The following is a 26373-nucleotide window of genomic DNA, read 5'->3' as shown; positions in this document are numbered from 1 at the left end:
TGTATAGCATCAACAAAAACGTATCGCGATCACGCGCAACATACTTAATACCGTGATCAGCTGTCATACGAGAATACGAGACGCTGAAATAAATATTGATGTCCCACATTTCATATATTGGTATTCAGCAAATCGACGAGTCAATGAACGGATTTGTACGCGATTATATACTGCATTACGGATTAGAAATCCAAACGGGTGATTATACATATATGATCAAAAGCTTTGCTGCATATATGGAATATTAAACAAAATTTATGATTGCACTTGCTCGAATATAATTTAGCGTATTTTGGTAATATTTAAAGTCTGTTTACGAATAAGCACGAGATCATTTGATTATCTCAACATTGTTATAATACAGAAATAATTGAAAAAAATACAATCGCAGAAAAGCTGTCTTTGAAATACATGAGCAATTATTTAAAAAATTACATGATATCTTTCTTCCAATTAAAAGGAACTAATGTTTAATTAGTAAACTTATGTTTATAATTTAACAACATATTATATGCTTCATTACCAGAGCAAAAAAAGAGATTGAGTTTTGCTTTCAATAAATAAGTTCTAAATATTGCTTTATATATCTAATAACAATAAGAAACGTTTTTTAATAAATAGAAAAGAATGGATCTTATTGTTAGTATACATGTACCGGAAACTGATTGTTATGTTGCATATATAATATGAAAAAAGTGAAATATTTGTTAATTTTTTAGATTCTGCTTGGATTGTAAAAACTATGTCTTGTGTTTAGTCCTTTGTCAATTTCTTTATTATCAATTTGTCAGCTGTGACTTCGGGAGTTTGTACCCTGTTGGCCTATATTTTAGGCAGCCGTCAGACCGGTGTTTCAACCGTGCCGTCATCACCTTTGCTCGAACTCGCCGGATGTCGTGCTACTTTATCCTTAGTCGACGTAACGGACTAGACAGGCAAGATTGGCGTTGCGGCGGGCGGTATTGTGTTCCTAGTATTACTGGCCCTTCGTCTCTAATTTCAATCAAGTCGGCGACGTCGTTAATCTACCCATCCACTTACCGTAACCGCGAGCTTCTAGATCGGAGCTGAACTTTATTTTATCTTATGTATAAAAGCTTAACACTTAACCATATCCGTGGTTGTTAGAGAAAGTGCTTTCAATATTAATTTAAAAATTTAGTGATATATGACCAAATTTGACACATTTTAGTTTGGAAAAATATACTATGCAAATAACTAATATATAAAAAATGAGACAAAAACAAAAAGGGAGGATGACAAAAAGAATTCTTTTCTCGTAAAAAAAGTTTTCCCTTTACTTTTTCATTGTAAAAGTCATAGTTCGTAAAGGGCACTGAAGAAGATGTACAAACTTTTATTAAGCTTTAATTAATTAATCACTATTCGTGTTTGTCTTTATGAAGCTAAAATAAGCCAAACTGGATCGTGGCGATAACGAGAACGGAGATCTGTCGGCGTGCATTGGCGAGGACCGACGCCGACTATCGATCGTGGACGATCATGAGGTATAATTCGTGGCCCTCCGCAGAGCGACAGTGCTACGGATGGTTTACGACGGGTCGAGCAAAATAATTGCCCGGATTTAATTAACAGTAGTCAACGCCGACGCTCGTCAACGTGGCGCCAAGCTAATAAATAGCAGGAGGTCGGCATGCAGCGACTTGGCTCAAGCGAGAAACGCGTATTTCACGGAGATATACGCGCCACGAATTCTCGTGTTCGCACAGACTCCACGAGTCGCGAACGACATTCAAGCTCGATTGCGACACAGTTCCGCTTTCTTAGGTCGTGATTTAAGAATAAGCGATACGATACTTTCTCACTAGACCAATCTAACCACTGGGCTATATCGCCGCCTCGTTTGCAGCTAGGTGTGTCGATAAATATCGTGAGCGCGCAAACGGCGCTTTAGGTACACAATCCCCGTTCTCGCAACACACTCGGTTCTGCTAATGGCGGAAACACAATTTCTCTGTGCCTAGCACACGGTAAAGTAACGATTAAACATTGTAAACGGGCATGTTTGCTCGTTACATATCTGGCGAGTTTAGCGGCGGCTACAAAACTGGCTTTGTATAATTATGTAAACTGGTAAACTCGCCGGCTTGTAAATACGAGGATGTAAGGTTGAAACCCTGTCAAATTTCACTGGATCTCTGGTAATATTATTATTCGAATAATAAATTGGCTAAAAATAGCGCACAGATTAATTTACAATAAATTACCAAATATTGTCTGTTATTTTGTACATAAAACGTCAACTCTTTGAAAGTTCTTATTCTTATTCCTTGTCGCTCTTACAATCGCTTTCTTAACTATCTCGTTTCCACCATAGTATGCAGCAATTTAATAAATACGAATTTTATCGATAAAATTATCGTGATCATGTCCGTGGCGGCATTCTTGGTAAGGTTTAATTCAACATTTAACCGAAACGCGGCTCATTTTTTTTCGCCATCGCTGCCTGCATATTTTACCGGTTCAATATCATACGTATGGTATGGTTAGTGGGTATATGCATATGCATGATACATAGCGATGAATGGTTGTTCGGCGCAAAAAAAGACGAGGTTAACGGTGAGAATATTCCCTGTTTTAATTATCTCTATTTTAATAGTCTACCAGCGCCAGCGGCCAATCTGATCCCGTGAATGGAGAGTGCGAGAGATTATTTCTTTAATTTGCGAACGGTTTTTATCGGTAATGAAATGCCAGAACACGAGCGATGCCGATACAAAAAGCGTTTCTTATTGCAGCGAGCAGAATGCAAATATCAATACCTCGTTACCTCCCAATATTCGGCCAAAAAGTATAATATATATAAAACGTCGGTTATTTTCGTTTTCGAGATTATGGAAAAACGGTGGAGTAAAATTTAATTACGTCTGCGAGGTAGCGACGGGTAGCGACGCTGGAATTTCGTCGATGCGAAGAGATTATCCGATAATTTGCGTTGCAAGCGGACTGTGAAATAGAAGCGGAATTGATAATAAAAACGGATGATAATAATTGCGTTCTGCAGCGATGTCGCCCAACGATGATAACGACGATGCGAAGCTTCTCACACAAAAGAGAACGCCTTAAAAATTCCCGAGACGAGGACATCTCGACTGTCTCATTTACCGTGTCGCGTTTCAGCGATCCGAAAGCCGAGCTACTTCGGATAACGCGGTAAACGTCGTATCAGAACACATTATACCCGAACATCGTACTCCAGACGTCGCGTGTATACATATACGGTACGTATGCTGCGTACATAATTCAACAGCGCAAGTGACAAGTGAGGATGAGAAAACAGACGTTTCCTTTTCCGTCCTGAAATGAAGATAAGTTACACGGAAAACATACCAGGTGCCAGGTATCTACCGAGAATGCGTTATTGTAGTGGGACGCGCGTCTTCCTCTCTCTCTTTCTCTCTCACTCTCGTGTTCTAAATCATCTGTTAGGCCCGCGCGAGAAACGCCGTGAGATACCGATCGCGATAGTGAGAAACAAAATCGCAAATAAGATCATTTAGCAATTGAATTTCAAATGTCGATCCATAATAACGATTTTGCTAGAGGAGAACGTCGCTACGATAGCTGATAGCTTTAAACGAGACTGCCATACTTCTTGATCCGACTCGACTATTTCCGCTAGACAAACACGTTTCACTTGTAATGCCACTGCTTTTGCACTTCTCGGCCTCCGACTTTACTCTAGTCGTTATTCCGAAATAGCCGTGCGCGTTTAACTCGTGCCTTCATACTTATAGTGAAACAAACGTTTCCCCGATAAAGCGTTTTACGATCTCTCGCCATACCGTCTTCAGATATCTCGCAGAAACAGAAAATGCGACGACGCGAAGGTTCTCGCGATGGAAGCAGCGGCGAACAATTATGTTTCAAAGAATCGAAAAGCATATTATTGTTTATGCTGATTCGCCGTGATTATATCATTTTGCGATCACCCGCGAGCTCGTAAATCGAATATCGGGTTAACGGGTGCATTTAAACAGAGAGAAAAAAAGAACAAGAAGAAGCTTTCAGCGGTTCGATCCTGCAAAACTTGCAGCCGTTGTTGTACATGACGGCGGAAAGTTTACGGCTATCGCTACTACATCGGCGCGAAATAGGTCGGCCCAGCACAGTTGCGGGACGAAAGGGCGGAAAAAGGAGGAAGCGAAGCGGAAGTTGAGCTTTTCGCCCGGGCATTCGCCTGACAAAGAAGCTGAAATCTTCAACATCAATGTTTCACAATAATGGATTTTCATGGAGAGGCCTCTAGCGTGGAGTAAAAGTCTACACAGTGCAGCATGCTGTGTACAACTAAAAATGTTATACAATCTTACTTTTTTTTAAGTTTTCGTAATGTTTTCAATTTAATAAAATTTTTTAACACACATATACAAACACATATACTTATAGATTTTAATCTGTTCTTCTTTGCTTTAAATTAGAGATTATTTATTGCTTCTATCTTTTCTTTAATTATTCACTGCATTATCATTTAAAAGCGTATGTATACGGATGTGTATGTGTGTGTGTGTAGATATTATGTAACACTATACAGTGTGTTGAACTCGGGTCCGTGGGTTCGTTAAGCCCAAATCACTGTGCGGATCAGTCATCCCTGCGGAAATCCAATCTTCCTTTTATTTTGTTAGTTCTATCTTTTTAATTCCAACTTTTTAGTTTAAAGAGTTACAATATTATTATATATCAACAGTCAACCAACTAAAAATAATAAAAATTTGAAAAGATAATATGTATTTTGTGATCAAAACTTTCAAACGAGTATATATATAGGTCCTCTTTCATAATCTTTCCATTTCACGAAATATGTAAATCTAACCATCGCGTTTATCTCGAAATTCAACTTCAACATTGAAAGCTGTATTTTTTATTATTTTGTACGCTTATTGATTATTTTGTACGATTTAATCAGCGGTTTTGTTTGGCAAGTAACATCATACCGCCGGCGCCGCGCTGGACCGATCCAAGCAAGATGATTATCAGGTACAAATTTGTAATGCATCGTCGAGCAGATGCCGAGGGACGGTATACCCATAAGAAGCAACAGGCTACGCGCAATTAATTGGTGCAATTTACGGCGTCTTAACTCCGTCGCACTATACGCTGCTCTCGATCTCCGATCGGGAATAGGGAACCGATATAATCCGGGATTACCGAGCAATGATCACAACGTTGCTACCTTCTGTTGAGATACGCCATCCGCCATCATATCACGACGGATATTATCAAACAGACGGAAATTTTCTAACAAATCAATTATAAATGAATTGATTTCTGTCTCTTTTTCTCTCGCCATTATTTTAAGAAATGGACTATGTAAAAATTCTCGACAATTCTCATTGTCGACAATTCTCCTCAAAATATATATGAATCTATATTTAAATTATTATTATTTGTATAGTTCATATATATTAAGAAAATTTATAAATAATTATTATAAATGTAAATGTAAAAAGTACACAAAATTTATATACACATTCTCCCCCCCCCCCTCTTCGCAATGATATAACGTCAAAAATTTTGCGATAAATTTAGTATGTATTTATTTATGAATGAAAATTCGTACAAATCTACTATGATATTTACAATTGTACACGGTTTTTCATCGAAAGATATTATAAAATATTATTTTACAGTGGATTTATCCCCAAATTTTTAGATATTATTTTGGAAGTAATTGTCCCCGGCTCTTTTTTAAAATTATCAAGAAATGTGGGAAAAAAATCTACTCACTGAGAAAAAAGTACTAGCGTACGTTAATAAGCAAGCAAGCATATTAATTGAAACTAGTAAATGTACGGCGTTTGTTTCATCTTGTGGTCGGAAGGCTCAAGTTGTGCAAAGTCCCTGCGGAATGATAGTTTCAAAAATGGAACATAATTAAAGAGACGGATTTTGAGAAAGCTCGAACTGAGTAACTATGAATGGCGAGTATGAATGAACGAGAACAAAAATAGTGAACAAAAAACATTCGGTAAGATCTAAACTCGCCTTACTTTACCTCTTCGTTTCCCTTCACCTTCGTTTCCCTTTACCTCTTTATTTCCACGAATTATCCTTGTCCTTTCGTAAAGGCAAGATTATTATAGAATCAAATCGACGTTTTCTCACAGACTCTATTATTGCTATAATTTTCGCGCCATTCGCCGCGTTGGCTAAAGTATTGTCGAAAATTGAACGTAATCGATAAAATCGCTTTAATATTTCAGATGCAAAAGGAGAATGGAATTTTTCATGGATGATATGTCGCGTATTGCAACTTCTGCTATTTCCGGTCTGTCTATCAGCGACCAAGGGAAACGCTACTGTTTTTGATCTATCAGCGATTGTGCGAGCTAATGAATATTTCGTGGTGTTAGCAATCTCAGTTTTAAATCGATTAGACAAGCACCACCGTCTGCTAATTCGTTCCCCGTCTTGCGTAATGTGCCACGTGCGGCTGCTGACGGAGTTTACTCGGGCCACGCGGTATACTGAAGTTTGTATTCCCAAGATTTACTCAGACCCGGGCTTTGTATCTTGTACACATTGCAATTGCAGCGGCAGGTGCGATATTGCGTCACGCTATATGCACACAGTAATACGATGCGGTATACTAAGCATCATGGTTTTGGCTTTAATTGCACCATGCGATCAGATACGCACAATAGGGAGACTCAATAGCTTGGATAAAAGTGTAATATATTAAGATAAAGATAGCACAGAGGATACGAGCGAAAGTAAAAATTTAAGAAATCGAGACATGATGTTAGCCTTTCTAGAAAAATTAAATGTAAAACTTTGGAATGTATACATATGATCTACACTGTAAAAAATTTAATGTCCCAGAAAATCCACTCTAAAGTTTGTGTTAAAATAACACAATGCATGAGTTATTTTAACACAAAATTTAGAGTGGACTTTCTGGGACATTAAATTTTTTACTGTGTATATAGGTAATATATGTATATGTATATATATATATATATATATATATATATATATATATATATATATATATTATATATGTACGACGTAATTTACGTCACCAAATGCATATAAATTAAAACAAATACTCGAACAAATATAATTGAGAACAGGTCAGCATAATAGCTACATCACATTCCTAGCTTTCTTTTTTTATACTGCCCATGAAGCACGAAGCATAATTATATATTAATATCTAGCGTCGTTGTCTCGCTCGAGCAACAATTTACATCCAGTACTTTAGATATAAAGTTTTTATACATTTATGTAAGAAAGCCTGAAGTTACAAACTTCGTAATGAATATTACCTCTACCCCGTAACACTGCAAAAAACAGACGTCCTTTATTGCGTCAGACGGTCCAATAATTTTTTAATGTTTTTTTCTCTGTACTTCCCGGTTCTCTAAGAAATTGTTCCATAAAATAAAGAACAAACAATATTTTAAAATATTTCCAAATCCTATTTATAAGATATATAAAATTTCCCTAATGCGATATTTCATATTGCCCTCGAATTCGTGTCAATGATAAACGAGTGCCAGATTGATCTGATCCTCATTAACTATAAAACGTGCGACATAGCCAAACCTTGAAGAAGATAGCTAAAGTAGAATAAGTGGAACGTTCTAAAGATAGTTGCTGCACAGGCGAGTCGAGGCAACGTCTGTTAAAGCAGAACTAACAAGGCGGGATCATCGCGACCCTCGGTTTATCCGCATTGGGAATAACTACTTATAAAGTGAAACAATATGTGCTACGTCTCGACGCTTCAAACTCCCTCAATAAATACACAATCGTGCATCAATTTATTCCATTGTTGCTCGGGACATACAACACAATAGATTGACTCTATTGTATCATTGACCAGCGTTACGATATTTTCATCTGGATATAGTCACAAATCTCCTTCTATCTGCTAAAAGCTCCATTCGTGGTGAAAGTTATTAATTGAACAATATAAGTTTATTAATAATATTATATAATATCAATATAAAAACATTCTTAGAGTATTTTCTATAATCTAGATTCTAGATCTAGAATTAAATTTTTTAATTCAATTTAACAGAAATATTACACTAAAATTAACAAGATTTTTTCTCATGAAAAACATTAATAAAAAATTTAATGTTAAAAATTAGAAAGCCACAAAAATGACATTTTTCCTAGAAAAGTTGATTTTAAGTTCATTAAAAGTTCTTAAAATATCTCACTGGTTAAAGGTTACTCTATGTATACTTGCAGACCGAACGCGACGTTACGGACGTTGAATCTTTTACTACATAGTTTCGTCCTTTGAGTTATCCAACGAGCTTTGAAACGCCGGGCGAGCTTACGGCGCCAATTCCTTAATCTATATGATGGTACTTCCCGAATCATGCCGCGCTATAAATCCGAGCAGTGAAACGCGAATGAAAAGAAAGTTTGAGAAACTCAGGAAACTCATTTCGTGTGGTACATACATGGTGAAAGAATCGACAGTCGGCAGCAGCTATTACGTTCATAGCGCGCGGACCACCCCTCGCTTCATCTCCCGAAATTCTTCTCGATGGAGCTGTTGACCAGGTGTGGGTCTAGATAACTGGTTGCTGCCTGAGAAAAGACTTTCAGAGAACAACGCAAATCGACGTCGAAGGGAAGGAAGGCAATGATGGAGAAAGGTATCCCTAACTGTCCCCGTTAGGGAACTGGTGACGGTAGATTGGAGGTAGTAACGACCAACGATGGAACCCTAGGTAATATCAAAAATACAATCTACCGAGTTTCGCCTGCGATACGCCGATAACGCCCGCGCAAAGATGTTTGTCCCCTTTTTCTTCCCTCGTAGTTTCATCCGACTATGACGACTACCGCTCCGCAAATCCTCCAATTGATCATCACACCCCCGCCCTTTATATCATTTTTCAAATAACTACTGAACGAGAGTGGATCTGTGGGGTGTCCCGATTTTAATCTCAATGATAGATTCTTGAGGAATTTCATTGACGGACCAATTCCTGCTTTGTTTCATATAAAAGTAATTTTCTACTTTTCTAGAATATTATCAACTAATGTATCTCGGTTTTTTTCCGATTTCAAGAGTTTCTAACTAGAGCATAATAAAATGCCTGTCTGCGCCTGTCACCGTTGAAAAAGCGAAAGAGTCAAGCTCGATGAGTTACGTTCAAACTACCAATGACGTTCGGATATGTATAGAAACCGTAGCATGTTCACCCCTTAATGAGGGTTAACGCAGGCCGCGGTCGATATAACGGAGAAGAGTGTTATTGTTCCGAGTAGTCGCGCGCAGAACGGGATATAAAAGTCGCATCAGTCTCGATTTCCTGCGTCGTGGAAAACTTTAGCTCGGCTACTCGTCGTAAAAGCGATATACTTCTTTCCCCGCATTAATATCCGTAACAGAGTCTCGCGACGAGCGTCTTGCGGCGCTTCCAGGTGCAAAATGTGCGGAAATACGGCTTTTGCGAATTTATTGGCTTAACGTCGACTTGAGCGAAATATATGTCCGTCAGGAATCGAGCGGTTTATCGGGCTGTTTGATACGATTTCTATATGGACGGATATTCTGATACTTCCAAGCGTGAACTTGTATCGCTCTGTTTCATTAATCCTCAAGTGTCGATTACGATTTAAAAAAACGATTTATCTTTTGCAAATTTTATCTACTGAATTAATATAATATTGTATGTGTGATTTCAATATGTTTGTAATAATATTTGGAATATATTTGTAACTAAAAAATTATGAGAGCACTTTATTATAAAGATCTTATATCTATCATTCCATCTCATCTTAAAAGAAAGAGCCTAGTTTAATACTTAATACACCTCGGATTCACCACCTTCAATCGCTAAATTTACAATATAATAGATATGCGCAAAAAATTTTCAGTCCAAAAGAAAGTGCTGATATAACAGCGAATGGATAACACATCTAAAAATATAATACGTGCGAAATATCGTAAGTACCATCACGATGCGCAGCACGTTATCATGCAATTATCATGCAACATAACGCTGTTTATCGAAATTCCGTGATGCCTATTAATTATCGTCCACGCGATTTCAGGAAATTTTATTGATGTCCGCGCCTCCTGACATGGTTTACAAAATATATCGCGAAACATTTCCCTCCAATGTTTTCCAAATTGAAACGTTTTACACATACATCGTGCCATTAATGTATTTTCTATTTCGAGTAAATCCGTGATCTGATTTGAAGTGCCACTGCTTTATGACCGAAAGTAATTTATATATAAATCTGGTCTTGCGCTTTCGGAGGAATACGCGAACGGATTAAATTGAGTTGGATGAATATAAAATGTTGTAAAAAAAAAAGCTTTGATCGTGCACAATGAAGAGTCGAGGACGGTTCCAAAACATTTTCAAAAAACGTTAACTATAGCATGTGTGCATGCATGCGTGTGTATGTGTATAGGCGTATATGTATGTATATGTTATAAAAAAAAGACACGACAAATCTCGTCGGAAAATAACGGCGAACTCAATTACACAGTCGATAACAAAGGCACGAGAATCGAATACTTTTTTACTCGTGGTCGAGCACGATTCTTTACAAAAATGCAGTGGCGATAGCTTTATTCAAAGACTAACTAACCATGTTCTTTATTATTCAGCTAACCATTCGCGTTTTATGCATAATTTATAGGTTTTATCGGAAAGAATTTCCCATTCTCTTCTACACGAATGATGCAATTAATGAACCGAATATTAAAGCTGTTATACTTCGCTCTAATGCGTCTAAGCAAAACCTCAAACATTTCCTTCATCTAAAAACACCTCTATCTTTTTTTAAACCATATCGTCAGTATTGAAGGACTTCGTTATATTATGACTCATAACTTTCTTAAAATATTTTGAATTTCTATATCATTGTTTAAACTATATGGGTGATTTATTCCTATTACTAGGAAGTCAAGCATTTTATTAAGTATAAAAAAGTACAGTCTTTCGGTATTCGGAAGTATTCGGAAGTAACGGACAACGGTACACTTTGTAAAAAGAAAAAGACTGCATCTTTACTATGTTCCACCTTCCACCTATTAAATTTTTTATAAATACTTTGAAATTTTGGCATATTTCAAGACTCTGTGATACACAATATCAATTGTAAGAATTATATTAATACAATTTATAAAGTTTCCATATCACAATAGCTGGTCTTTCGTATAGATATTTTCTCGAAAGTAAGAGGAAGAATTTGCATGCGTCCCACCACATTGTGTTATCGATCAAAACATATTCTTATAGAGAATACAAACGTAGAGTGCGCGACTATGATGGTATCTGCGCACGCTATTATATTGTAAATTATGAGCGGCATAAGCTGCCCCTGCAAATATCGGCCGTAAAGGAAATAAATTCGGTACATTGATGACTTGTCAGCGATCTGTTGTTGTTTCGACGAGAGAAGTATCATTGACGCCCGGGCGAGCAAGAGCAAGAGTAGGTATGTCGGGTGAGCTGACCCGAATTTGCCGCGTATCGCCACGTTCACGATCGAGAACACTAAACGGCAAATGTGTCGTCGATGTTTTAGATTTAAATGAATTCCAATGCCAATACCAGGCATCGATTGCTCTCACGTGCTTTTCCTACCACCCGGAAACGTACAAGCGGGTGTTCTTCTGTGGTTGACGTTAAAACACTTTTCCGTTTGTCTATTCCCCGCGAGAAGCGAGCGGGCTTTAGCTACCGCGATCACGCCATTATCTCTCGGGACATATCAATTTCTCAGAAAAGAGGTCTCGCAGATAAATCGGTGATAGACCAAAAGCGTCACAACTCCAAAGCTACGATATAGTAACGCAATTAAAAGATAAAATATAATTTTGTTACTTGTGTATATTGAATAAGGAACAGTTCACATAAACCTCGACATAAACCTATGGATTCATTCCCCCAGCTATCATTTTAATGGGAAAAACGCCAGTCTTAATTTACCATTCGATCACTCCAATGTGCAGGTATTTAAAGAATCTGTTTTTCATCTATGCGATATGCTTGCAATTCACTTTGCTTGTCTCTCACATATTTGTATCTCATGCCATTGCAGGTTCGAACTGCCGGTATAGACCGCGCCTACTACGGATCGCCGGAATGAAATTAAAATCAGAGATTTGCGGTCGAGAGTTCTGCAAACCCGCCACGGCGAAAACACGTCGAATTCCGATTGCGGGAAATACCGAGCCGGACAGAGGAATCGTAGAAAGAACGCCAACGCCGCAGCGCTAGTCGCCGAGTAAGGCAATTCAGCCAATTCGGGAATCAGCTGCCATTCCTGCTGCCAAGTCAGCTCCGGAAAGAAAATTAAATAACTCTCCTCTTCATCTTCGGCGATGCTCGCTTTCAAGAACGACTCGGACGTCGACGACTCGCGACCAATAGCCGTGTTTACTCGGACGACAGAGATTCTCGACGATACTTAACTGAATTTAACCGTTTCGTTTGCGGAGCGTCAATACATTTGAAGGTCTTCAATCGTGAAATTCGTAATAGATACTGCCATTTCCGACCGCTTTAACTAAAAATATATGCATGCACATGTTTATTTTCAGAAATATATGCGTAGGTATATCTATACTTTCCACATTTTATTAATAATAATGTCTATGTCCTTATCAACTTATTGCATTAACTCACCGCATCAAACGATATTTCCACATGAGAATAAAATCAAATAGGAACACGTTTTGCATTTATAAAGTCATACTTTCATCAAAGATAAGAATGTTCGTAATATTATGTATTGAAATTATTGTATTCGATTTGATAGTGAGAAAAAAACCACGTCAAAAGTAGATACTAAGAAATACAGCCGCAAAAAGAAAAACCATACGAACGAAACTAATTACCGCTTTTCGCATTGAGCTTTATATAAAGGTCTTATCGCGCTACTGCTATTCACCAATCCCCCCCCTCTTCGCCGTCGACTTATTTCTCCTTCTCTCCGTTTCTTGTTCTCTTTCCCTCTGCCTGCCTTCGCCGTAAATCCAATATGACGCGGAACATGCCACGCGCGCGAAACAAACTTATCTGCCCCAGTAAAGTTATTCCACTACAGTCGTAAGAAGATGGTTTACTTATTGCCGGGTTAGCAACATAAATTCAAAGTCTCGCAAAGATCTCAAGGCCTACTTCAAAGATAACAAAACTAAATGTACAAACGTAACTACTCTTAAAACGTCTCTCTTTCTCTTTCTCGCTAAATGAAAAGATTACAAGAAATCGTATAAACTGTTTCGAATAAAATATTTTTATGAAAAATAATTTGATCCTTGACTTTATATTATAATCAAAGTTGCGTAGCATAGACACTATCGTAGAATCATTTAATTTAAATAAATAAACATTTTAAGACGTTATCTTAACTGATTGGAAATCAACACCAATTTTGTACATAAAATAAAGATGTCATAAAAACTACAATTTTGTTAGTGCTTATGTAACTTTTGTTTTTAAGTTAGATTTAATTTCATTGTAGTTAATAAAAGTTAGCACTTGATAGGAGTAAAAAATTGACTGAATAAATACGCATTTAAAATCAAACTTCACTTGAATTAGATGCATGGAACTTCGCGAAATATATAATACATACAAATGCCTGGAAACACATTTTCTTGCGTAACAACATTTTGACAGAAATGTAACGTTACTCTCACACGCGGATGCCGATGCTCACGAGTCGTCGATGCTTCTGCGAATAATGCAACTGACGTGAAAATGAAATCCCGGTAGAACAATATAAATCCGCGAATTATAGTCAGCGGGGATTGGTCGCGATCGCGCATCCGAAGTCACGAGCATGGGGTAACTGAAAAGCGCGCATCAGACGGACACGTCTCGACTCGTCGTGGTTGAGGCTAACCGGGAGGATAAGGTTTTGCCGCTCGATCTACCACCTAGCCCGGAACCCGGCGGCTGCACTCTCTGTCTCTATAACACGGTTCTCTCTCCTGGAGATCACCGGACACCGGGTCTAAGCAACATTCCTGCATACGTGCCTGTATTAAGCGCAGCCGCGGCGCCCGCGCGTGAATTGCACGTTCTGTCGAGGTATGTATGCAGCCGTCTTCCTCTGAGCGCGTTCATCCAGTTGGACATTCGCCAGAACCTCTATTATATACCTTCTAATGTCCAAACGTGGTGAACCCCACGGCTATATCACGCGAATCGCCCGAATTTATGGATATTCGCTTACGTGGCGTTCGCTAGTATTGCCATAAGTCATAAGTTAGATCGCGATTACGCTTTTCGCGCAACTCTGCCGTGTTCTTCTTGAATAGTTTCCCTCTCGTCATAAACGTGTCCAAGAACAATATAAACGATACACAGCGACACGTACTAGTACATACGTGAGATCTTGGAGGTCCTCGTATGTTCAAAGGGTGCGTGGTTGAATGAACGTGAGGTACGACCGATAAGTCGTACGGAACTCGAGACTCGATAAACCCTGTGCTCGATCTCGTGCCGTGCACGTACGCGTTAAGGGTGTCGCACGGTGACCCGAAAAAGAAAGAATAAAAGACAAGCAGACAAGTTCGAGTCGGAAAAAGGCGAACCGATGAAGGTCCAAATAGCGTGTACAATCGACGTATCAATCGTCAGTGTGTCGAGGGGGGCGTGATATGCACGCGAGATATCCCCGCGAACTCGGGCAACCCCGGTTTTTATATGTCGAGAGAGAGAGAGAGAGAGAGAGAGAGAGAGAACGAAAACGTGTACTTTTGCGCAGAGATTAAATGACTGTTGGAGGGATAGAATATTCGAAGCGCTGTATATTTGAATTGCAGATAACCTACTTTTGCAAACTCCACTTAACTTCACCGAAGAAGAGGACTCGTCGAGGACGTTACTACGACGTAAACTCTAATCGAATGATCGAACATTCTTCGCGTTTCCTTTAAAAGTAAATTGCGTCGCGGAACGACTGTCTCCACTGACTCTACGTTCACCACTCGTTTTAATTTTTGTTGCGGAAAGCTCCGTCTTTCACTTATTTCCCAACTGTCGCAGAAATATTCTTTTAAATAACGCTGCTGATCGTCCAGCGAATGCCAAGCACCGCTCTCGGCATTTAATATTCGAGATGGTTGTCGTAATTACAGAATGCGCTATCATTATACGCGCGTTAACTTTTGCATAATTTCTCCTGCCGAGCTCTGCTTGCAGTTAATTATGATCATTACGCGCGAGTAATCGCGCGCAGGAAAAGTGGACGACAAATCTCGCTTGAAAATTTCATCGCGCTACCGTGGCGTGTAATAAGCTGACATCTCGAAAAAATTTCGCTGTGTTATCATTGGCTCCCTCCCACAGAAGTATATCGCACACTCATATCTTCTCCCGGCAATCAATTCGCGTTACTGACTCAACGTTAAATCTGAAATTCAAGGATATTATCGCGTCGCGTAGATTATGATTGATTTGATTTAAAAGACAGGGTCGGAAGTGGCGCAGAGAAGACATATGACGGTCGAACCGTTACGAAGGAACCGATAAATCTCTCTATTATTTACTCAGGAAGGTAATATTTATTTCCACCACCTTCACAGAGAGAATCCTTCTAGATCTAGAATATCACTCTGATTTGATTTTCCTTAAATATTCATGAATTAATAGCAGATGACATTAGCATTTGGATACTCTTGATGGATTAAAATCTATTTTTGTGAAACAATATCGAAGATACCCGGTTTTTCTCTCAGCTTTCATAATAGAGCAACGGATTATAGAGCCAGATGTTTGTACAAGAGATTCGGGGAGGCACACTATACTAGGCTTAGCAAACTGTCATAAATTTTCAGGATACAGGGCTTAAAGTATTACCCAAGCATGCGCTATCCTCTCGGAACATTTTCGGAGTAGACGAATGGCCGATATCGTCTACTTCGTACTGAAATAAGATTTTCATTGTGAATCATTGTAAATAATAGATATTGCAAAATTAATTTATATCGAGAAAAGTTTCTGACACATGTATGAAACAAAATACGCCTTATTAACTTTTCGGATAAATCCTTATTAAGGATAAAAATGATAACAAACGGAACGCCGCTTTTCCGACCAACCTTTTAAGAGCAAAGTTCACTTTAGTCGCTGTAGCAATATAAATCCGGAATCACTTCGGAATTGGACAGCCAAGAGTTATTCGAGATTAGCAACCGTGAAAGATATGATTTTATGCGGTTACATCCAAACCGCCCAACGAGATGCTTGGCGAATTCACAAGGAGGAGGCAGTCGGGCGTAATATATGCACTTTCCAGCGAAGGATTATACGTCCTTCCACTGTTTATTTGCTTCGTGTACTACTTAGAGCCCTGACATCCACCGTGTCGCATTATTATTCATAGGCTTTCCCTTTGCCTCTCCTGGAAGTCCTCGTCATCCTGGGCGCGTCTATAATATTGATCCTTCCTCCACGGGTACAATTTTTCCTTCTTGTGAATAAACACCATTCAACGCTTTACAAGTATGCGTAAATTACCAATTGCTTCAACTTGAACCGCTCCGGTTATTCTTACGACCAATCGGCAAGCAGATATAAACCACATACATAATTGCCGATCGTAAAACGTGGACTGCCGATGTCCAAGTATCAATCGAAACGCTAAACCGTGTGTTGTTTTTCTATCGATTCTGTGAGAGTAGCGCCGATTTGCCGAATGGAAGTATCGAATAATAAAAACGATACATGTTTCATCGTATCCAAATTAATAGACTAATTATGTATAATTAATCAATACACGGGAGTCTCGTTCGACAATTCGTAAATAAACAATTATACAATCGAAATATATATTAAATGTACGTATGTACAAAATGTGTGTGTGTGTGCGCGCGCGCGCACAGAGAGCTTTATCGATCAAATGCATCGGCGATATTCAATCGCATCTGCTTACGAATTATTTTCACGACAATTACAATTAACATGTCAGTTAAATTTCGTAGTATAGATGTCGAATGAAACTCGAAACTGCCGAAGAGGAAACTACCGTAAGCTAGCAAAACGATCGGATAGACGACGGGTTAGCCGTCCGACTGACTACCGCAGGAGTGCCTTGAATTTCTATTCGTCACTCCTCGGGAGACCCGGACAAGAAAGCTGACACAGATTGCGCGTACCGGGATCAATACGCGGATTCAAAGCAAATAGGTTAAAGTGCTCGATATCCATCGATACATTGCACGCAAACGTTTAATACGATATACTTATAGTTGTTAAGTTCTAGTAGTTGTTACACTGCGCGATATCGTAGCGTTACGTTGCAAACGTAATAACGTGTAGAGAGTAAAGAAAGGGGGTCTTAATGAAGAAAGAATATTTTTCCTTAGCGCCAAGTTCAACGATTCTGCCTTATACTCGGTATTTTATACCATTAGATTAAAAAACACGATGAAATTTTGTACTTTGCCGTCAGATTTACACTACTGTGTAATTTATGAACGATACGGATAATATCTACTTGAGCTATATTTATCGTATAACAATAAGATTCGCAGTTACACGTACACTAGTAACAGATCAGTAACTTTCCTTGATATGTAAAATTTGCGAATAGTTTTCCACAATTATTTCCTCTCCACTGTACAAATTGCAGAGAAATGGAAAACGTCATAAAATACTCAAGTAACAATATTACGAAATAATGATATTACGTATAGTCTGCGCTCGAAAGAAAAGTAGTATTCTTGTATTACAATAAAATGCCAATTATCTAGACAAGATAATAAACAATAATAATATTGTAAAAAAAAACTTTTTAAACCAAGAAAAAATGAAACATAAAGAATATAATAAAAATATTTTTAATATAAATTAAAAATTTTTGTTTAGACGTGTCTGTATATTAAGCAGAATCAGTGTTCAAATATTCGGTGTTCAGATATTTAGCGTTCAACTCTATATATACTTCCTGAAAGAAATAATAGATTCTTGTAAAAGATAAAATACTTGATGTATCGAAAATGGCTCTCCATCTCTTAAAATTAATTAATAGCCAAACATGAGTAGCTTATAGCAATTTAAATCGCAATAATGATAAATTAGGATCCCTACTGACAATGAGATTTCTGGTAAATTACGTATGCGCAACGAGAATATTTTGCAGTCAGTAACATATCCTCTATCCTTTTTAAGCTCTTGAGATTTAAACTCACATTTATGCAAATATAAATAGCATTTAAGTCGACACCATTTATGAATAGTAACGAGAATCTCTCTACTCGTCTCTGTAATTAAAATATTACCGTAATTACTCGTGAGCCGAATTTCAACGTAGAGAAAGATTACACTTTGAATTACACGAAAACGTAGATATTGCGAACAGCCGGCAAACTTATCGAAACTTTCTCTTCTATCTTATTTCTCTCTGGCATAGATCCATATCCCTCGAAGAAAAAAAGAACCGACCATCGTTCGAGCGAAACCTAACAAGTTCTTCCCATTATTTTCACCCTGTTCTAACACGTCGCCGACATTCGATCGGTGAGGAAGGAGAGAAAGAGCGAAAAGGATGAATTGATGAAAGCCAAGTAATAACTACCAATGTTAATTAACAAGCAATCGAATAAAGGTTATCCGAAGATCGATCAAACATCGATAGGGACCAGGAAACTTGAGAAGAAGAAAAGAACAAGGATGAGAGACAAGGACGATGAGAATTATTCTCTCTTGAAATGCAAATTCATTGAAATGAATTCCGACGCGATGTAAGATTGTCGCGATACTCTGTGAGAAGAAAAGAGAAGAGCATCACTGCTGTCTATTTCTCCTCCTTCTCCTTCTCCTTCTTTCCTCTTTTTAAGTTCATCCTTGGCATTGCGTCTTCTTTGTCTCTGCTTACCTACCGAGAAGGAATTTTTCGAGTTAATTTTCTAGCGGCGCCGAGTGATATTCCCCGAACGGGTATTTACATTTTCGTCGGCCCGTTGACTTCACCTCCCTTCTTTCTTTTACTCCCTCTACATTAGTCTCATTTCTTCTTTCGATTTCTTTTTGCTCCAACCACCAATCTTACCCGACTAAAATGAAAAGGCGCATCCAATTTCCTATATTATTAACTGTCGCCACTTTGCAATTGTTATATCAAATACAAAATAAGACTAATCAATCTCGTGAAAAGAGGCTTTGTTTTTTGCTAGTATTCCATTTAGAAATTACATGAACAAGTCGTAAACCATATTCTTTTGCATATTTCTAATTAGTTAGTAAAGTTAGTAACGCGCATTGCGCTATGAACAAAATGCTCAATAAATTCTTATCAAAAATAAGGCAGAAAGTTCGATGGAAAAAGTTTCTCTTTTACCACAAGTTGAAGAAACGGCAAGATTCGACTGACAGTTGCACAGTCGCTCGCGATATTTTTTTTATTTGTAACGCCAAAATATAAAAATAGAAGAGCTACCCGTATGGGTGTTCGATAGATAGGAAACGTACGCGTTCTCACCGTGGTCCAGCCGCGACGAGATCGATACGTCGAACACGACCGACGTACGTCGATTCCAGAAACGGTTTTCGCCCATCCGTTTCTGTCGCGTCCGGATTCTCGCTCTCGCTAGGGTTTCCCGTATCTACGATACGGGATTATACACGCTACGGGACGTAAACGAGGCTCACGCGGGGACGAGCTCACGGGCGACGCCGATCTAGGCGACCGGCTTTATGCAAATCATATTTTACGGGATATGGGCACGCGCCATCTGTCTGACAGAGAATCGAGAGGGGTTTAGTCGGGGGACCAGATATCCTTTATTTAATAGCGGTATCTCACGCTGCCGTACTTCCAGTGGGAATGTTCCTCGTCAAATCGCATCAGAACGGCGTTAAAACAATTTATATCCTCCCTTACGGCGACAGACTTTTCTCGTGGGTGCTGTTAGGGCGATAGGGAGTGATAGGGGCCGGTCTTTAATTCACGAATTACATTCCCCCTAACTGCTATAGTTCGTTCAGTTTTCGCTGTCAATCTGCCATCGCATTACTCTTCGTAGGTATTGAAACTCTCTTTCCATTCTTACCTTATAATTGTACGTGACACGATGCCATTTGTATCTTCGCATTGCTGAATAAACATTGATAAACAGTATCAAAACTTACAATACACTCGCTATGTATTTTAGCGAAACTCAAATAAATAGTATATACATGTATCACAACGCTCAACATCAAGGCTTTTGTGTACATTGCAATGTAATAATGTTTTTAAAATTTACCTCATCTTTATTCCACATATAATTGTAATTGGTTTGTAAAATCCTGCAACTATAAATAAAATTGAGCTAACAGTGCACGTTCATTGGATGTTTACAGATATGAAAATAGCGACCGGCCCCGGGGCTGCTTCAAATTGCCATTACAGAGAATAGTCCAGTCATTTGGTAGTTTTACCTGGAAAGTTTTCCGGGAGTTTTAAAAATTGGTAATTTTATATATTTCAATGTGCTCTTTCCGAATTTCAACTTTGCCACCTCGTATCTTTGCCGCTCGCGCCGCCATATTGGAAAAATGGCGCCTAAAAGCAGTTTTTTGACAATATCTCCTTTCCAACTCATTCCACGATAAAAACATTCATATACAAAATAAAACTAGAGAAAATTTCCTACAATTTATGTAATAACCTTTTTTTTCGTAAAATTAATAGTTTTGGCATACGAGCGCCGCAAAGTGTAGTTCAACACGCGTTTTGGCCTAAAAACTCATTTCCACACCACCTTGAGGTAGAGTAAGCGGCGCGTTTTTTTTTACCGTGGTATCCCCAGTAGGCCTAGTCCACATGCAATTCATTATTCTAAAATTTAGCGCATTCTTCTTCGCTTCGCTGTTCTTGATGGACCAGGTGTTGCGAGTTCATCGTCATTAGTACTGATCGAAATGTCACAGACCGAAATTTCTTCCACATCATCCGCGATGGGATTATCAGTTTCATCGCAATCCTCTTTGTTCTCGATTTCATCATACGTTTGCTCGAAAATAGTCTCCGTTTCTTCCTCTTCGTCGCTATCTTGTGATGGAACTTGCGAGTTAATTATCACAGGTACCACTACAATTTGTGCATATAACTGAGCACTTTAACCCAGCCTTTCTGCATTCACAGGCTTTTTGACATCTTTTTTGACATCTTTTTTATTTATTTATTTAGTGCTCCGTTATATGCACGAATTGTAGTGGTACCTGTGATAACTCGCAAGTTCCATCACAAAATAGCGACGAAGAAGAAGAAACGGAGACTATTTTCGAGCAAACGTATGATAAAATCGAGAACGAAGAGGATTGCGATGAAAATGATAATCCCATCGCGGATGATGTGGAAGAAATTTCGGTCTGTGACGTTTCGATCAGTACTAATGACGATGAACTCGCAACACCTAGTCCATCAAAAACAGCGAAGCGAAGAAGAATGCGCTAAATTTTAGAATAGTGAATTGCATGTAGACTAGGCCTACTGGGAATACCACGGTAAAAAAAACGCGCCGCTTACTCTACCTCAAGGTGGTGTGGAAATGAGTTTTTAAGCCAAAACGCGTGTTGAACTACACTTTACGGCGCTCGTACGCCAAAACTATTAATTTTACGGAAAAAAGGTTATTACATAAATTGTAGGAAATTTTCTCTCGTTTTATTTTGTATATCAATGTTTTTATCGTGGAATGAGTCGGAAAGGAGATATTGTCAAAAAACTGCTTTTAGGCGTCATTTTTCCAATATGGCGGCACGAGCGGCAAAGATACGAGGTGGCAAAGTTGAAATTCGGAAAGAGCACATCGAAATATATAAAATTACCAATTTTCAAAACTCCCGGAAAACTTTCCAGGTAACCTCTTCTTTTACGACCAAATGACTGGACTAGAACCCTTTTAAGAATAACGACCTTTTACCGGGAGCCATTTAAAAGCAAATTAGTCTGTAATTAAGATTCAGATGAGGTGAAGGTGTCTGTTTATGACCAATTTGGGATAGCCTCAGAAAAACTGCCTCTTGAAACATCAATGACACGATTATTATTCGCGCTAACCGTCATCACACGTCATTGACGTTCCCGCTGCATTAATGCGAATCATAAGATAGTTACAAACTAAAGCAGTTTGAACGACTTATGCACCGTACTGTATGTATGAAAAATTAACTTTGTAGAAAATATTCTAGTGTTAATAATGCCGATAGCGTCGCGAAACAAAGCAACCTTTGTGTCCTCTGAATCTCTACGAGGCTTTAAAGCTCTCTTGCGACGGTTATGCGCGCGTAGCGCTTTATGCAAAAATCGCGTGTGATATAATGCAATCAAGACGATGGAGAAGTCGCCGGCTCTGCTTGCGAGCTTTGCATATTCCTCTCATTTTTTTCATTATACATCACTTCGTTAATCCTCGCAATGCTGCAGCTTTTGTTATCCTGTCGTCTCTTTCTACCCGCCTTTATGGAAAACAAAACGCGTCATACGTGAGAACATATCACGTAAAACCTCAACAAAGTCACGTAAAACCATACAAAGTTTTCTGAACTCGCCAGTAGCAATTGCATAATTAAACGTCACTTTGAGACAATGGTCGAACTCCCGCAACAATCAGCAAATCCCAATACAAAGAATCGACTCCGTTCCTTAAGGCTCGCGCTAGTAACATTGCACTTGTAATTGGCCGCATTCAGCGCACAAAACTGTTGCGGGATCGCTCCCTCTCCCAGCGCTGTTTTTCGCTGAATGCTTTGCTGAGTGAGCGGTCGATACCACTCGACATCTGATCCACGTGTATTTTATCTTAAGTGTAAATAACGTGAAATATGGACAACAAACATCAAGTTACATGTAGCTTGGTGTTTGCTGGGCATGTGTAATTTATTTGAGATTATGTAGGTTAGTTATACAATTTAATTTAAAATAATATTTTATTTCTAATTGTACATACCATTTTTCAATTTCTCGTGCACTTCCAATATATCTACAATATTGTAATTTAATCCGTTATATGTATATTGATCTTCGTAATAATCCATTGCAATGCAGCATAGAACATAACCCAAGACAACTCACATGTCTTCACATGTCTCCAGTCAAATCTCACAACAGTTCCGTCGATGTAGCATCAAAATTTTCGCTCTAAAATATGGCGTCCGCTACCGCCACATGTTGTGGGAGCGCTCCCGATCACAGGCCATTCAGCGCATAAATCCGCAACTGTTCTGTGCGCTGAATGCGCCCATTAACATTGTTGTCACGAAGCAAACTGTAAGTAGTATCGAAAAACGTCGTCGCGGGAAGAGGCAAGCAAAAAGCGTATGTAAGTATATATAGTCGTCAGTAGGGTTGTCGGCAGCGTAAAGCTTATTCAACTTTTAGAGATGCGAAGAAAGTCTTATGCGCTAGTTCTTTTGTGGATGCGACTGTAGTCTATAACGGTCTCCTGTAAAATTAATGGAGCGTCTGCCGTGTTGCGGGTACGGCTACAGCACGGCGTAAACATGAACTATTCAAGAAGCGCGATAGACGCGCATTTAGTAAGAGTGGATACGGGCGATGCTTAAAGGGCCGCTATATATTTTGTCGGAAGAGTATCGGAGCCGACGTCAGACTTTCCAAAGCGATGTAGGCATCAGGTGCGGTGGTATCGGTTTATCGAAAATTTCTCAGGGCGCGCCCGAGCCCGCGCCCGTCCACAGACAGCAAAACGTTTCGCTCTGGCACGAGCCGAGAGGAAGTGTCGTAACTCGGCGCATTTATAGTGATAAAGTATCGCGATGCCGCACGCACTCCGCCAAATTACTAACACTTTTCTTGGCGAGACGTTTCCCTCTCTGGCGCATCGATATGCGAACATAACTCGCATGATGTGCGAGAAATCGTGAATTGAGTTAACGATATAGAACTTGTGTCAGATATATTACGAGAAAAAGCGAAAGAGGGGAAAACGATTTTTAACGATAAGTATATTTATTATGAAAAATTAATTTTCACTTTTTTAAAAAGAGTTTAGAACCTACTAAACTATTCTTTTATTTCAAGCTCAAAATGTTAATAGCTGAACAAATTCCAATACTTGAAATAAGAAGAAAATACAAGCTTATTTAGCAAAAAAAAAAACTTTCTCAGCGCAAAATGTCATCGATTTTATCAGGAAATTTATTTCTTCGAAATATTCTATTAATCGCAATTGAAACTCGATATTGTAATAATAAAACAGCGTAAAGGCAGAAAAAGCGCGGTGTGAATATCAGATGCAGAAAGCTCATAGATCGTGCAAATATATTCTATGTACAGCTCGAAAGTTACTTCGTAGCTTCTGATCCATAAACATTTTAATGGTCAGTGGTTACATCTGCAGCACGTATTTATGATAGGCATAAGTACGATATCATTGCGCTCACGTTGCCCACGCTACGCTATATTCCTCATCCTAGACTTCGAAACAAATATCAAAACGAGTATGGCCTCGTTCCGACATGTTTACCTTTGCCTTACGAATACCCTTGCAAATGTTGAAATCGCTGACTATCTACTATCTAGCTCTATAAACGAGAATATATGCGTTAATATTGTTTATGCATATAATTAAATTAACCTTAATTTAATAACTCAATAATGAGAACATACGTCCCTCATATTAGTCATATTTTTTCTTACAGATTCGTTATCAAGAATTCAAAGGGGATTCGAGGGAAAAGCACTTTCTCTCAATATTCACCTGCGAGATGCCGGAAGCCGCCTCGAGGCACGCGTATAGAAACATTCCGTTAATCGTAACGGGTATACAAATGCTGCACGGTGCACAGGAATGCAGGAGACATCTCAACACTGCCGAGTAATTACTCTAAATGGTGTAGACGGCGGTATTCCGTACACGTAATGCGTCGCATTTCGAGAGCGAACAAGGTAGTCACATTTTGCCAGCGGAACGTTTATTAAATGAAAGGACGCATGACACAAATAATGTTTGTAATAGGGAAGGTGCTTTAAAGCGATGTAATATACGGGATAATGTTTCACGAGTCGAACAAGAGAAAGCTCAAAGTGATGATTTAGTTATAATTACGCGAATACGCAGTATTGACCGCAATGCAGACATATCAAATTTATTTTATTAAATGCCAACATCACAAATCTAATATTATAATAAATATTAATACCATCAAGAGAAGTTGATACTGACCCGTAATAAATTCCACGTTAATGCATTAGACGTAGTTCTTGTTAAAATTACGAAAGATATATTGTTTCTTGCAATAACGGTATGGCGATAAATGAAGTTGAAAATTGCTACAAAAATATTACTCTAAGAGGAAACTATAATATATCATTCTCCATAAAATATAACTCATAACTAATCGTAACATACATTAATTCATGAAAAATTGCGCTCTTAATATAATTTCATGTATTACATAGACAGGCAAAAATAATTTCTCTATATTTATTCATAATAATGGAGATGTGATGATTGACATAAAGTAAATTTTTCTACATCTGTAGCATCAAAAATTAAACTCAATGAAATTACATTGGTCTCAATTTTTGGTGCGAAAAATGTCGACTACAAAAACCCAATTTGTCTCATCTTTGAAACAGCTTTCGCCCTTTTCTTTTTCCTTATCTCTCCCTTTCCTTCGCAAGCTTTGCCAATCCTCGTCGAAAGGCCAATTTTACACGATGCGCGCAACTCCAATACTTCTATCCGATAATTCTCCGGTAATTGGATAAACCACAAAATAACGCAAAGGACTGACTACTGTGGTCGACGAAAGTTCATATCACGATACTGATATCTCGCAGCCAATAAGATATAATCTAAACTAAAAAAACATATTTGCAATTTATGAAAACAATATATATAAGTCAACAGTGTTCTTTACGATAAGATCCGTCACTTCCAATGCAAGTGCTCTCTATTGAGACATGTGTACATCTTTCAAAGAGAATAAAATATCCAGTCTAATAATTTTTCTTTATACTTCTCATTAAAAAGTATAAAAATGTATCTGAATGATTTCTACTTTTTCTATCTCGTTATGAAAACATACATCCCACGTCAAAGCACATATATCCATTCTCTGAAACGTTAATTTAATTTAAAGCATGGTTGCGTAAAACATACCTTTTTTAAAAAAAAGGTAAAGAAAGGCGCCAAGTACACGCATAGTAGTGTATATGTTGTTACCTCGAAAAAAAAACAGTGGTAGTATTATACCTTAAAAAAATCTAAGTAACAAGTGGTAGACGAAATCTTTGTATCTTGAAAAATCTCGAAAAAACCTAAACAGTAGTATCTTCACCTCGAAAAAAAAAACAAAGTAGTAGTATTATACCTCGAAAAAACCTAAGTAACAAGTGGTGGACGTAATCTTTGTATCTCCAAAAATCTCGAAAAAACCTAAGCAGTAT

At 38.3% G+C, this 26373-nt stretch overlaps 1 protein-coding gene and 1 long non-coding RNA gene across 4 annotated transcripts in view; both read right to left on the bottom strand.

The window, feature by feature from the left end:
- The window catches only part of LOC139814115 (neurotrimin), a 278622-nt gene that overhangs the window by 219677 nt on the left and 32572 nt on the right, over positions 1–26373 (bottom strand). The gene's annotated exons all lie outside the window — the stretch shown is intronic.
- Positions 22868–23208, bottom strand: LOC139814443 (uncharacterized). The gene is made up of 2 exons (XR_011732463.1): positions 23032–23208; positions 22868–22939 (listed from the first exon to the last, which is right to left on the bottom strand). It is a non-coding gene; the product is annotated as an uncharacterized lncRNA (long non-coding RNA).

Source organism: Temnothorax longispinosus, chromosome 6 (assembly GCF_030848805.1).
Source record: "Temnothorax longispinosus isolate EJ_2023e chromosome 6, Tlon_JGU_v1, whole genome shotgun sequence".
NCBI classification, from domain to species: Eukaryota; Metazoa; Arthropoda; class Insecta; order Hymenoptera; family Formicidae; genus Temnothorax; species Temnothorax longispinosus.
The sequence above is the reverse complement of the archived record's forward strand: the minus strand, read 5'-3'. Positions and strand labels throughout refer to the sequence as shown.